Source organism: Gossypium arboreum, chromosome 6 (genome assembly GCF_025698485.1).
Source record: "Gossypium arboreum isolate Shixiya-1 chromosome 6, ASM2569848v2, whole genome shotgun sequence".
Lineage (NCBI taxonomy): Eukaryota > Viridiplantae > Streptophyta > Magnoliopsida > Malvales > Malvaceae > Gossypium > Gossypium arboreum.
In genome coordinates, this window is record NC_069075.1 from 14,942,073 (window position 1) to 14,958,308 (window position 16,236).

General features: G+C 37.1%; 1 long non-coding RNA gene across 4 annotated transcripts; it reads right to left on the bottom strand.

The window, feature by feature from the left end:
• Nucleotides 1–9,848: 9,848 nt before the first annotated feature.
• Nucleotides 9,849–15,471, bottom strand: LOC108486720 (uncharacterized). Of its 4 annotated transcripts, none has more exons than XR_008284425.1 (6): nt 15,236–15,471; nt 14,829–14,959; nt 14,608–14,708; nt 14,166–14,525; nt 13,940–13,997; nt 9,849–10,097 (listed from the first exon to the last, which is right to left on the bottom strand). It is a non-coding gene; the product is annotated as an uncharacterized LOC108486720 (long non-coding RNA). The 4 variants fall into 4 exon arrangements; XR_008284424.1 differs by having other exon boundaries at nt 14,166–14,520; nt 14,608–14,725; XR_001871524.2 differs by having other exon boundaries at nt 13,950–13,997; nt 14,608–14,725; nt 15,236–15,470.
• Between the last annotated feature and the right edge of the window lie 765 nt (nt 15,472–16,236).

Consider the following 16,236-nt stretch of genomic DNA (forward strand, 5'->3'; position numbering starts at 1 on the left):
TTAAAGCTATAAGACTTCGTAATAAGAATTGCTTATAAATTTATTCAATGCGAAAAGTTAAACAGGTATGTACTCCAAGTTTATATGTGAGCTTGATTTGAACTAAATCATAAGGTAGTTATGTGATGCATACGAGAGCAATCTATGAGACTATTCCTATGATTATGTGACATCGGATCAGTGTGAGAGGTTATGTGAAATTATACAATATATCTATGTCACATGAGCTCACTTTTATGTGAAAGTTTATCTGCCTATTGTATATGATGAGATGTGCATATTCGGTAAAAGGGATGGTATGCCTGAAGGAAGAGTGAAATAAAAATACGAACAACTATGTTATAATTTGATTGTTATCTGTTGACACTGCTTAAAACTTACTAAGCATTGTAATGCTTACTCCGTTTACTTTGTTTTCTCGTTTTATAGATCTCATTTCAAGCTACAGTGCTCGGGGATCGTCAAGAACTAGTCACACTATCACTATCCACTGCTTGTTACTGTTATGTTTAGAATTATTTTATGGCATGTATAGAATAGACCGGTGGCCGAAGAATATTTTGGTTACTGTATATAAGCCATGCAAAAATGGCATCTTTTGAATGTGTACTTATAGAGGTCTAAATTGTATCCCTGACTGTCTTTAGTACTTATCTAAAGGAATGTTTCAAAAAAAAAAAAATTACTGTTCTGATATGAGTTTCAAGTCCGGTAATGCCCCTTTACCTATTCTGGCGACGGATACGGGATTGGGGTGTTACATCATACATATGCAAATTGTCCCTTATATGGGCCAACAAAGCCCAAAACATACATCTGGAGTAGTTCGGGACTAAACTGAGAACTTTAGAAAAATTTTCATGAAACATGGTCACACGCCCGCGTGGGTAGGCCATGTGGTCACACCCACCCGTATGGCTTGGGACACGCCCGTGTCCTCAACCCGTGTAACTTCTCTATTTCATCACACAATTAGGGTCACACGATCAAGTCACACGCCCGTGTGCTTAGGCTGTGTGGCGAATTAAATTCCAAAAATTAAGTGCAAACTTCACATGGCCTAGTCACATGCCGATGTCCTGAGGCCGTGTCTTTCATACGGCTGATCGTGTGTTTGCTACAGAGTATTCTGTTTTACCTAATTAAGGTGCAGGGAACACACGGTCAGATCACACGCCTATGGGGCAGACCGTGTGTCACACACAGCCTAGACACACACCTGTGTGTCTATCCATATTGGCAACTTTGAGGTTATTTTCCAAGCCAATTGTCACCCTTATTTACACAAACACATACCTAACTTCAAAGGAAATTAACATGGAAAAATTGAGCACTTAAACTTACATAAACAAGACATGATCATGATCATGATCATACCTTGTCATCTCTTTGGCATAGTCTTTAGATTACCCGTTAAACCAGTTAGAATTACTAAAGGATACTCGGGAACTCTCATACACATGGTAGGATGCCAATGCCATATCCCAAATATGGTCTTACATGGGATCACCTATTGATGCCAATTCCATGTGCCAGACATGGTCTTACATGGGATCGTAGATCGATGCCAATGTCATGTCCCAAACATGGTCTTACAAGGGATCACATATCGATGTCGAAAGCCTAGCTATGGTCTTAAACGAAACTACTTATCGATGCCAAATCCATGTCCCAGCATTAAAAACATAATAATGTAATGTTGCATTATTTACACACGAACTTTCCTCGGTACCTAAAAAATGGCTACTATTCGATTTAGTCCACAACCTTGTTCTTTCCTTGGTTTAGGTCTAGAATCAGTTTTTCTTGATTTATAATAGAAAATTTCACTTATTTAGTTATCATATTGTTCAAAATAGTCCATAAATCATATTTTGGAAAAATTATAATTTTGCCCCTAAACTTTCACATAATTACAAATTAGCCCCTAGGCTCGTAAAATGAAATGTGTTCATTTTCTTTGATAACCAAGCCTAGCCAAACTTATATCATACTTATATCAGCCCATATTTTCTTTCAAATCATATTTTTAACCACCTATTTTACAACTTTTACAAAAAAAAAAGGTCATTTTTAGGTGTTTTCATGAAAAATCATTTAGTAAAAGATGTTTATCATGCATCAAACTTTCATATTCCACCATTAAACACCAAAATACATGCATGTCACACATGGGTAAGTTTTTGAACATGAACCCTAACTCAAAATAATGGTAGAAATAGCTAGATCATGCTTCAAAGATCTCAAAAACATAAAGAACATTAAAAACGAGGCTAGGAAATACTTACAATCGGGCTTGAAAGTTGAAGGAAAACCCTAGCTATGGCTTCTCAAATTTTTGGCACTTGATGGAGAAGATGGACAAGATTTTTACTTCATTTTCCCTTTTAATTCTTTTATTAACCAAATGACAAAAATGCCCTTAAGGCCTTTCTTTCAAAATTTTCCTATTCATGCCCATTTTTGTCCATAAAAATAGAAATTGGTCAAATTGCTATTTAAGGACCTCTAATTAACAATCCATGGCAATTCCATGCTTAAAGCTTCTAGAACTCACATTTTGAAACTTTTGCAATTTAGTCTTAAATGTCAAATTAGACACTTTTTCCATAAAATATCTTCATGAAATTTTCACATAAGGATGCAATTATATCATAGACCTCATAATAATCATAAATTAATTATTTCTACTTCAGATTTGTGGTTTTGAAACCATTGTTTGGACTAGACCCTAATTTAGGATGTTACAACTCTCCCCCCTTAGGGATTTTTGTCCCCGAAAATCTTACCAATGAAAAGGTCTGGGTATTGGTTTCTCATGTTTTCCTCGGTCTCTCATGTAGCCTCCTCGACCCCACGTCTTTGCCATAATACTTTCGCAAGGGCAATACTTTTGTTTCTCAATTGTTTGACTTCCCGAGCCAAAATCTTAACCAATTCTTCGCCATAAGTCATATCCGGTCGAATCTCAACTTCTGTTGATGAAATCACATACGAAGGGTCTGATCGGTATTGGTGTAACATAGACACATGGAGCACATCATGGATTCTTTCAAACTCAGGCGGCAAAGCCAACCGATATGCTACCGGCCTTATTCTTTCAGTAATCTCGTATGGTCCAATAAAGCGTGGACTTAATTTGCCTCTCCAGCTAAACCTCAAAACTTTCTTCCATGGAGACACTTTCAAGAATAGCTTATCACTGACTTGAAACTCAATTCTTTTCGTTTCAAATCTGCATAGGATTTCTATCTCTCCGAAGCAGTTTTCAAGCAGTCACGTATTATCTTTATCTTTTCTTTAATTTCTCTAACTAAATCAACTCCATGAATCTATTTCTCTCTGAGTTTGGTCCAATACAAAGGTGCTCGGCACTTACGCCCATACAATGCCTCATACGGTGCCATTTTCAAACTTGACTGAAAACTGTTGTTGTAGGCAAATTCTACCAACAGTAAGTACTTTTCCCAACTACCTTGTAACTCAAGAACATAGCACCGTAACATATCCTCAAGAATCTGAATTACCCTTTTGGATTGACCGTCAGTTTGCAGATGGAAAGCGATACTAAAATTCAATTTCATACCCAATGCTTTTGTAACTTTTTCCAAAATCGTGAAGTGAACCTCGAATCTCTATCTGATATAATCGACAAAAGTACTCCGTGCAATCTCACAATTTCAAAAATATACAATTTGGCTAGCTTGTCTAGTGAGTAGTCAGCATGTACTGATATAAAATAAGCCGACTTCGTCAATCGATAAACAACAAGCCATACAACATCTTTCTTTTTCAGTGTCAAAGTCACAAAATCTATAGTAATACGATCCCATTTCTATTCGGGAACTATCACAGACTGAAGTAAGCCTGAAGGTACTTGGTGTTTGGCCTTCACTTGCTGACAAATCAGGCATCTCGAAACAAACTCTGAAATATCTCTTTTCATATTCGGCCACCAATACAATTTCTTCAAGTCATTGTACATTTTCGTACTACCTGGATGTATAGTCAAACAACCACTATGTGCCTCATGGAAAATCTTCTGAATTAACTCGGTATTTTTAGAAATACAAATTCTATCTCAAAATGTCAAGCAACCATCGAAACGAATCTGAGATTCTGATTCGATACCTGACTCACACTAAGCTCTCTTATCTTACATCTCACAGTCACTTTTCTAAGCTTCGCAAATCTCCTGGAGAAACATCAGTCTAGCTTTCAACTTGCCTAGAATAGAACCACCATCTGATAAAGCCAATCGTGTATTCATAGCCCTAAAAGCAAATAACGACTTTCTACTCAAAGCATCAGTGACCACATTCTCCTTTCTCGGGTGATAATCAATCACTAACTCATAATCTTCTATCAACTCTAGCCACCTCTGTTGTTGTAGGTTCAAATCCTTTTGAGTCATCAAATACTTTAGACTTTTATGATTAGTGAATACTCGACATTTCTCACCATACAAATGGTGTTTCCAAATCTTCAATGCAAACACAATGGCGGCTAGCTTAAAATCATGGGTCGAATAATTTTTCTTATGTGGCTTCAGCTGCCTCGAGGCATAAGCTATCACCTTGCCTCTTTGCATAAGTACGCAACCCAATCCAATCAAGGATGTGTCACTATAAACTAAAAATTCCTTTCCCAGTTCAAGTTGTACTAAAACCGGTGCCTCGGTCAATAATGCCTTTAGTTTCTTAAAATTCTGTTGGCATTTTTCTATCCATTCAAACTTGACATCTTTCTGTAACAACCTCTTCATTCGAGTAGCAATCATGGAGAATACTTTCACAAACCGTCTGTAATAACCGACCAAGCCTAGAAAGCTTTTAACCTCAGTTACATTCCTCGGCGATTTGCATTCAACAATAGCCGAAATCTTACTCAGGTCAACTCTAATACCGTCAGTCGAAACAATGTGGCCCAAAAACCCGACTTCTTGAAGCCAAAATTCACTTTTACTGAACTTAGCATACAACTGCTTGTCAAAGTTTGCAAAACCGTTCTCAAGTGCTCAGCATGCTCAGTCTCATCACGAGAATAAATCAGGATATCATCAATAAAAACAACCACAAAATTATCCAAGTATGGTCGGAAAATACGATTCATTAAATTTATAAATACAACAAGCGCATTCGTTAAACCAAAAGGCATAACCAAAAATTCATAGTGACCATACCTCGTCTAAAATGCAGTTTTCGGCACATCGGACTCCTTAACTCTCAACTGGTAGTAACCAGACCTCAAGCCTATCTTTGAAAACACTGTGGCTCCCTTCAATTGATCAAACAAATCATTGATTCTTGGCAAGGGATACTTGTTCTTTATGGTTACCTTATTGAGCTGTCGGTAGTCTATACACAATCTTATGGAACCATCCTTCTTCACAAATAGTGCTGGTGCTCCTCATGAAGAATAACTAAGTCTAACAAAACCTTTATCCGTTAACTTTTGTAACTGAACTTTCAACTCCTTTAACTCTGTCGGAGTCATCCTATACGGAGTGATCGAAATAGGTGCAGTACTAGGAACTAACTCAATACCAAACTCAATTTCCCTAATAGGAGGCAATCTTGGCAACTCTTCCAGAAACACATCCGGATACTCACATACTAACGAAACTGATTCAACTTTCAACTCAGACTCTTTTGTATTCAATATGAAGGCAAGATAAGCTTCGCAACCCTTCCTCACACATTTTTGAGCAGTCATAGAAGAAATCACTACAGGCAAGCTATTCGATTCATCAGGTTCAACCCGAAGAACATCACCACTTTCACATTTCAATTCAATGATTTTTCTGCCACCACATCATGCATGGTCAACCAATCCATGCTAAGTATTATATCAAATTCATCAAACGTAAAAAGCATAAGAGTAGCTGGAAAACAATGACCTTAAATCATTAAAGGGCAATCCTTACATACTTTGTCAACAAACACATACTTGCCTAGAGGGTTTGACACTTTTATCACAAATTTTGTAGACTCAACAGATATAGTCATGCTAAACACCAATTTCACACAAACATACAAATGGGTAGATCACAGATCAATCAAAGCAACAACATGAGTATCATAGAGAGAAAAAGTTCCCGTAATCAGATCCGGAGATGAAGCCTCTTCGCGAGCGCAAATGGCATAAGTCCTCACGGGTGCTCTACCTTTGGGCCTAACAACTGAGTCTCTAGGTGCACCCTTACTACTTGCTCCGTTTCCTAGATTTTTTTATGGCCTTCCTTAAGAAGCAATATTACCCAATCTTGCACTCAGAAATTTCTCTTTTTCAACCCTCTTGGGGCAATCTCTAATGAAGTGATATTGGGAACCACACTTAAAACAAGCTCCATCACTAACTCGGAGCTTACCGAAGTGACATCCACCACAATGTGAACACTCTGTTCTACTCGGTTGAGCATTACCAACACTAACAATTGAAGTAGCCTGAGCTTTTGAAACCGAGTCCTGCTTATCCTTATTTCTATTTGAGTACCCAATGAAGCACTCGATCGAGTATTAAACTCCATCGATTTCTTAGATGAAGACTGCAGTGACTTACTCATCTGTCTCTACTTCGAATATCAAGACTCAAATTCACCTTTTCTTTTCTCTTTAGCCAATTCCTCGGCCTTGCAAGCTCTCTCAACCAGTACAACGAACTCTTTTAATTCTAGGATGCCAACCAGCAATCAGATATCCTCATTTAACCCATCGTCAAACCTCTTACATATGATGGCCTCGGTCGATACACACTCCTAGGTATACTTACTGAGTCTTACGAACTTACACTCATACTCTGTTACAGTCATTCGGCCCTGTTTTAACTTCGAAAATTCCTTTTGCTTCTGATCGATAAATCTCTGGCTAATGTACTTCTTACGAAACTCCTCTTGGAAAATTCCTAATTGACCCTCTCATTTGGTATAATCGACACAAGGGTGTTCCACCACTGACAAACCGAGTCTCTCAGGAGTGACACAACACACTTCATGCATTCCTCGGGTGTGCATGATAACTCATAAAATACTCTGATGGTATTTCGAACCAGAACTCTGCCCTTTCGGGATCATCATCTATACTAGCTCAAAACTCTTTAGCTCCTTGCTTACGAATTTTATCCACTGGAGGTCTATTCAATCTCATAAAATCCATATCTTGGGGTACTACAAGAACAGGTTGAGGGATAGGTGGGGGTGGAGAGGGTTGAGCATTCGGGTTCGTTCGAACGAAATCTGTATACCAGGCATTCATCATATGGAGAAAGGCTTCCTTAGCCTCATCTCCTCCTCCTTGACTCATGGTCACGGGTCTACTCTCAACTGGCGCTGCCCCTTGAGTGGGAGCTGGTGCATTACTTTCTACGTCATCAGCTTCAGCTCGATTGGGATCCATTACTATATGAAAACACAATTTAAAAGGTCAAGAGTCATCACACTATCATAATTCATTTATGGCATGTATAGCTAAACTCGTACACATGCTAAATTAGTTCAAAAATCGACTAAACCGTAGCTCTGATACCACTAAATGTAACACCCCTTACCCATACCCGACACTAGGACAGGATGAGGCATTACCAGATTTAATCACAAGCAAACATAACAAACCAGGCCATAAAATTTTGTTCAAATAAAATTCATTCATACATATGCAAATTGTCCCTTATATAGGCCTACGAAGCCCAAAACATACATCGGGAGTAGTTCGGGACTAAATTGAGTACTTTAGAAAATTTTGGGAAAACTTAGAAAAATTTTCATGAAATAGGATCATACACCCGTATGGGTAGGTCGTGTGGTCACACACGCCCGTATGGCTTGGGACACGCCCGTGTCCTCAACCCGTGTAACTTCTCTATTTCATCACACAATTGGGGTCGCACGGCCAAGTACACGCCCGTGTGCTTAGGCTGTGTGGCGAATTAAATTCTAAAAATTAAGTGCAGACTTCACACAGCCTGGTCACACGCCCATGTCCTGAGGCCATGTCCTTTACACAGCTAAGACACGCGGTCGTGTCTCTACCTGTGTGTTTACTATAGAGCATTTTGTTTTACCTAATTAAGGTACAGGAGACACACGGTCGGATCACATGCCCATGGGGCAGACCGTGTAGGCAATATTGAGGCTATTTTCCAATCCAATTGCCACCCTTATTTACACAAACACATATCTGACTTCAAATGCAATTAACATGGCATAATTGAGCACTTAAACATACATAAACAAGACATGATTATGATCATACCGTGTCATCTCTTTGACATAGTCTTTGGATTACCCGTTGAACCACTCGGAATTACTAAAGGATACTCGAGAACTCTCATACACATGGTAGGATACCAATGTCATATCCCAAATATGGTTTTACATGGGATCACCTACCGATGCCAATACCATGTCCCAGACATGGTCCTACGTGGGATCGTAGATCGATGCCAATGCCATGTCCCAGACATGGTCTTACATGGGTCCGTGCATAACCCTAATGTCATAACATTTGTATCCTAACTATTCCTAAGGTTCAACTGGGGTTTTAAGATATCAAACTTCACTGAATTGTCACCGAGTCATCATTAATTAAATCCACAAAGACAATTACCCAATTCATGCAATATTAAAGCATTAAAAAATAATAATGTAATGTTGCATCATTTACACACGAACTTACCTCGGTACCCAAAATATGGCTACTATTCGATTTAGTCCACAACCTTGTTCTTTCCTCAATTTAGGTCCGGACTCCGTTTTTCTTGATCTATAATAGCAAATTTCACTTATTTAATTATCACATTGTTCAAAATAGTCCATAAATCATACTTTGATAAAATTATAATTTTCCCCCTAAACTTTTACATAATTACAAATTAGCCCCTAGACTTGTAAAATGAAATGTGTTCATTTTCTTTGATACCCAAGCCTAGCTGAACTTATATCATACTTATATCAGCCCACATTTTCTTTCAAATAAGATTTTTAACCACCTATTTTACAAATTTTACCAAAAGGTCGTTTTTAGGTGTTTTCATGAAAAACCATTTAGTAAAAGATGTTTATCATGCATCAAACTTTCTTATTCCTCCATTAAACACAAAAATACATGCATGTCACACATGGGTAATTTTTGAACATGAACTCTAGCTCAAAATAGTAGTAGAAATAGCTAGACCATGCTTCAAATATCTCAAAAACATAAAGAACATTAAAAACGGGGCTAGGACATACTTATAATCGGGCTTGAATGTTGAAGAAAAACCCTAGCTATGGCTTCTCAAATTTTCGGCACTTGATGGAAAAGATGGACAAGATTTTTACTTCATTTTCCCTTTTAATTCTTTTATTAATCAAATGAAAAAAATGCCCTTAAGGCCATTCTTTCAAATTTTTCCTATTCATACCCTTTTTTGTCCATAAAAATAGAAATTAGGAAAATTGCTATTTAAGGACCTCTAGTTAAAAATCAATGGCAATTTCATGCTTAAAGCTTCTAGAACTCACATTTTGCAACTTTTACAATTTAGTCCTGAATGTCAAATTGGACCCCTTTTCCATAAAATTTCTTCATGAAATTTTCACATAAGCATGCAATTATATCATAGACCTCATCATAATAATAAATTAATTACTTCTACTTCAGATTTGTGATTTCAAAATTACTATTCCGACTAAATCCTAATTCGGGATGTCACATGGAGAGTTAGAGACGGTGAGACAATCATTTTCCTAATATATGTGATTAATGGTGTAGGTTATTAATTATACGCAATTTTATTTATATTTATAATCATATAATGTACATTTTTATATTAATAATATATAACTTTTAAACTCTAAATGTGAAACTAAGTTATTTGAGACTTTTAATTTGTTTAAAATTCTTATGCAAAGTTGGTAGGTATATTTAAATTGTTGTGAAATTATTTTTAAAAAAAAGTCTGCTACCCTAGCACGTTTCTTGTTTGCCGCCCCTGGTATGCGTTTAGGTTTTTTTCAATCGGTGTTCTATTATTTTCATTTTCCAGATCTGTCTGGAGTATAGAGATTAGCATCAATCTGCTGGTTGTCAGAAGCTTTTCATCACGTTCGACTTCACGTCCTGCAGGAATGGAGAATGATTTAGCGGTTTTGTCTCTTAATGATGAGGAAAACAAAATTTTACAGATATCAACAGATCCTCTCGTAGTAAGGGAAATAGAGCTTTATCTGGTAGGCTATTTTTTAACAGCCTGTTTAATTCACTTCCCAGCCATGAAAAGTACAATGGCTAATCTATGGCATCCAGTAAAGGGTGTTCAAATTCGGGATCTCGAAAAAAAGAGGTTTTTATTTCAGTTTTTTCACATTATGGATTTGGAACGGGTGTTAAAAAGAGCCCTATGGACTTTTAATAATCATTTCTTGATTCTATCTCATCTACAACAAGAGGAAGACCCACTGAAAGTTCCATTAATTCATACCCCTTTTTGGGTTCAAATTCATGATGTCCCTGTTGATTTGTTTTCTGAAAACTTGGCAGTACAGTTGGGGAACTTCTTAGGAGAGTTTTTAAAATATGATGGATCAGGCATAGGGAAAGAAAATCGAAATGATATGTGAGTTAGAACTAAATTGGACATCAGACGTCTGTTGAAAAGAAAGAAACAGATAATGTTTAATGGACAATGCTCCTACATCATGTTCAAATATGAACGTCTATCACTTTTCTATTTTTATTGTGGTAGATTGGGATATAATAATTTTTTTTGTGATGCTAAAATGATGCTTGGGGTAGAGGTCGCTAATATGGGGTGGGATTTACCATTGAGATCCCAATCCCGTAGAGTACTATTAATAAATAGTATTTGGCTTAGGGAGGAAGGTGAGGGGAATAATAGGGGACAATGGAATGGAAGCAAAGTATTGAGAGATCGGTCTTGGAAAGAAAGAACTGTTGGAAAATGTGGGATAAAAATTGATCCAATTTTGGGTTTTAATTTGAAAGGGAAGATGCCATTGCTAGATCAGTCAATGAGATATGTAGGGATGGATCAATCACAATCTGCCATGGAGCATGATCTTGAAGACAGCGTTATCATTGGAGAAGAAGGGAAGAAGAGAAGTAGAGGCGTGATAGAAGAGACATCTAACAGAGGAGGGTATGAAACTCTTACGACAAGGACCAGGATAGGGGAAGATTCTGATCATTTATTATCAGCGGCTGCTGAAAGGCAAGCCGACCGGTCAAAATAAAAATCTTGAGTTGGAATGTTTGTGGTTTGGGGAGGCCACGAACAATTCGTCGACTTTGGCATATGCTAAAGTTACACAATCCCCAAATGGTCTTCTTTATGGAGACGAAGTTATATGGGAAAAAAATGGAACGAATACGAAGAAGTTATGGTTTTCAAAATGGAATTGAGGTCGACGCTGAAGGCACTAGGGGAGGGCTATGTTTGGCATGGAAAGTGGATATTAACATAACACTTCAAACTTTTTCCAAAAGGCATATTGATGTATTTGTCGATGATAATGAAGCTAGTACAAAGTGGAGATATACAGGATTCTATGGTGCGCCATATGCACAGGATAGGAATGAAGCTTGGGAGGTGTTAAAAAGTTTAACAACAGTAGAGGATATCCCTTGGTTTGTATGTGGAGATTTTAATAAAATCATGTATGGGTTTGAAAAAAATGGAGGATTGCCAAGAGATGAGGGAGGAATGTAGTCATTCCGTAAAACTTTAGACGACTACCAACTGATTGATGTAGGGTATTTTGGCACTTGGTTTACATGGGAGAGAGGAAATTTGCCAGAGACAAATATTCAAGAAAGGTTAGATAGAGGAGTTGCTATGGCAAGATGGATTTCCATGTTTCTGGAGGTCAAAGTTCAACATCTAGTATATACTTTCTTAGATCATTGCCCATTTTTTATTAATACAAAGAAAGGCGACGAAAAACAAAGAAGTATTTCTTTCAAATTTGAATCTTGGCGAGTGCTGGAAGATACTTTCTTTGAAGAAGTTAAGCGCTTATGGGAGTCATCCTCAGGAATGCTACTGATGAAGCTAGAAAATCTAAAGAAAGGTTTGATTTTTTGGGCAGGGAATATTCGAGTGAGTAGAAGGAGAAAACGACAGATTCTTACAAATAAATTAACGAAACTGATGAGTAATGATCGAGATGAAAGAAATATGGCAGAAATGATTGATACGAGAATTCAACTAAACTTCAAAATAGAAAAAGATGAATGTTACTGGGAGCAGAGGGTTAGACTCAATTGGCTAAAATTTGGGGATAAAAACACAGCTTTTTTTCACAATTCAGCATCTCAACGACGACGAAAGAATTGGATTCATAAGTTACAGAACGATGAAAGCAGGGAAACGAAGGCTTTGAATGAAATTGAAGCTGTTGCTTGGTCTTACTTTCATAACTTATTTACGGCTGGAAATAGAGGAAATTATGATTATGTGCTGTCTGGCATTGACTGTTGTGTGTCTGAGGGAGATAATGAGAAATTAACAGTAATGTATACCAGTGAAGAAATTCGAGAAGCGGTATTTGAGATGGGGGCAACTAAAGCACCAGGGGAGGATGGGTTTCCAGCTTTGTTTTACCAAAAATACTGGCATATTATTGGAGATGAGGTTGCCTCTGTTTGCTTACAGATTCTTAATGGTGATATAGAGGTTAGTTCGCTAAATCATACTAATATCGTGCTTATCCTGAAAAAATATAATCCGATAAATATGTCGCATTTTTGTCCAATTAGTATATGTAATGTTTTATATAAAATATTGGCGAAGGTGATTGCAAACCGTTTCTAAATAGTGATTGGAAAGTGTATTGATGAAGCGCAAAGTGCCTTTGTACCAGGACGATTAATCTCGGACAATGTGTTGATAGCATACGAAATTCTTAATACGCTTAAGCACAAAAGGCAGGGAGAGAAGGGATTAATGGCAGTGAAACTGGACATGAGTAAAGCGTATGATAGGTTTGAATGGAGTTTTTTAAGGGCAATGATGATTCGAATAAAGTTTGCTACAAAATGGGTTGAAGGGGTTATGAAATGCATAACATCTGTTTCTTATTCAATTGTCATTAATGGATTGATTGAGGAGAGATTCCAACCAACCAGAGGTCTTAGACAAGGAAATCCACTAAGTCCATTTTTTTTTATTATGTGGAGAAGGTCTTTCGAGCTTAATGAGACTAGCGATGCAGGAAGGAAGCTTAAAAGGGGTGAAAGCTAGTAGGAGTGGACCAGCAGTATCGCATTTATTATTTGCAGATGATAGTATTCTATTTGGGGAGGCAACAGTTTAAGGTGCGAATCGGCTAAAAGTAATCCTAAGCTATTACAAATCTTGTTCGGGTCAACAGGTTATTTTTGAAAAGTCTGTGGTTTTCTTTAGCAAGAATATGACGGAGGTGAATAAACAGTTAATTGCTAGTCTATTGTCAGTTTGATGTTCGGAAGAACCAGAACGCTATCTTGGTTTGCCAAATATAGTGGGTAGGAGAAAAAAAAAGTCTTTCCAAAATTTAAAGGATCGTATTAAATTGAGTATTGACAGCTGGAGTAATAAATATCTATCCAAATGAGGAAAAGAAGTCTTTATTAAAGCCATCCTTCAGGCGATTCCAACTTACACGATGGCATGTTTCCTACTGCCGAAAACCCTATGTGATGAAATGAAGGGTATTATTGCGAATTTTGGTGGTAACAGGGAAGAGGAAAAAAGGGTATTTATTGGTGTACTTGGAAAACTCTTTATAGTTTGAAGGAAAATGAGGGTTTAGGGTTTCAAAATTTAAGTCATTTTAATATTGCACTTTTAGCTAAACAAGGCTGGCAATTGATTTGTTACCCTAACTCATTATTAGCAAAAGTCTTAAAGGAAAAATATTATCCACAGTCTAATTTTCTTGAGGCAAGATTAGGAAAATTACCTTCCCTTACCTGAAAGAGAATTTGGGCGGCAAAAGGACTTCTTCAAGATGGATTATGCTGGAGAGTGCGAAATGGAAGGGATATTTCCATTTGGAATGATTGTTGGATCCCAGGGATAGATACAATCAATAAACAGGACAGGATAGACAATAAGGAGCTGGAGTTAGTCTCAGATCTAATTGATTGTTCGAGTAGAAAATGGAAAACAGAGTTGATATGCAGTACCTTTAATGAAGAAGTAGCTCACAAAATATTGCAGATCCCTATTGCAGGAACTAGTCATGCGGATTTTCAAGTTTGGAAGGGAGAATAGTCGGGAGAGTTTTCTGTACGTAGTGCCTATAAACTATTACAGAATTCTTTACTAGATTCTAGAAGTTATTTATTACAGGCCGAATCTAAAAAATTTACAGCAAACTATGGAGTTTACAGCTTCCCACAAAAGTTGCAATAACGATCTGGCATATTTCCTAGAATTACATGCCCACGTTTGTCAGCCTTAGGTGTAAAAGGGTACTCACGAACATCCAATGCCTCCGTTGTAGCTCGGGGGATGAGGATGCTCTCACATATGCAGACACTGTCCTACAAGTATAGAAGTTTGGCAGCTTTTAGATATCTCTTGGGTCAATAATAACTTAATCTTTGAGCTATGGGACTTGCTTACCTGGGTATTCATGAAAGGGTCCGAGGAGCAGAGTCGACTTTTCTGTTATGCTTTATGGCTTATCTAGTATTCCAGAAACCAGCTTGTCCATGAGCAGGTGTCTATAACAGGAAGACAACTATCACAGAAAATTATAAGTTATAAGGCTGAGCAAGAGGGAACGAGAGCAAAGTAGGAAAGCCTAGATAAGGCTAGAAGATACAGAAATATGGAAGCCTTACCAACGGTTAAAGTGCACTTTGACATGGCGTTTGACAAAAGAACTTTCAAATTTGTGTCCGGAGTGGTGGTTTGGGGCCTCAGAGACAAATTGCTGGCCTCGAAGACGATCCTTCACAATAATGTTCCATCTCTGTTCGCGGCAAAAGCATATGCAGGATTGGAAGCAATTAAGTTAGGGATCTTAATGGGTTTTCAAGAAGTACAAATCAAAGGGGATTCGCGAACAGTAATCAGAAAGTGTCAATCAACTGAAACAGATAGATAAGCAATAGGAACAATCATACGGGATATTCAAAGTAAGAGTGTTCATTTCCAAACAATAAAATTCCAACATATTCTCAAAATAGAAAACTCGTGTGCCCATAAGATTGCAAAAGAAGCTTTAGCGAGCGGAGTAACCTTTTACCTGGTTCAAGAAGACCCGAATCTGCAAAATTTGTTTCCAAAAGGACGTTGGGGAAGGAGACCAGACTAGAAGATGATGGAGAGAAGGGGGTGAAGTTTAGGGGATAGCAATGGATGTATTTTATTTGGGCAGAGCTATCGACATAATGGATGGACAACCTTGAAATTACGATTCAAAAAGCATTGTGGAGTCCAACTATCATTGAAATTACTGGGGCTGAGTAGGTTTATCTTCTTTCTATATGCATTTAATATTTTTGTCAGTTTCTACTTTATTCCTTTTCTTTAAGTTTGCTTTTTAGGAACTTAGGATTATTGGTTATATTCTGAGGCGGGCAGGTCTAAGGCCCACTTTTGTAATTACTTTCTTTATTCATTAAATAAAAGCTCAGTCATTTATATTTAAAAAAATTATTGTGAAATTATTATGTTTAATTTGTTTAGATTTTTATTTAACTACTTTTGTTAATTTGTATTTATTTAATGTTAATTATAAATAATTTTATTTAAAATTAATTTTTCTTTGAATTTATATTATTTCGTGGATAGATTTGAATTTTGTAGATTCGAATCTGATTGAAAATGCTAAATTCAGATTTTTTTACATATTCAAATGTCCAACATATAATAATATTGAGTAGTAATACTTGAATAATTTATGAACTCAAATTTTTAGATAAATTTGGAGAATCAAATAATTTAAAAAAAAAAAAAGCACGGATATCCGGTTACTGCCAAGGACTTGCATTGTTCATGAAGTACAGGCTAGGCCTGCGAAACTTCATTTCAATCACTTTTATAAGATGCTTCATTCCAATCTGATGATTCTAGAGGAAAAAAATTGAAATGATTGTACCTTATTCGTAGAAAATAATTGGACTTCCAAGTATGGATAATACTTGGAGGAGTCTTCAAAGTTTCAAGCTCCTCCGCAATCACCGTCACAGGCCAGTGGAATTTAATTTGAGCAGTGGAAAATTCAATTCACCGAGGCAGTTGAAC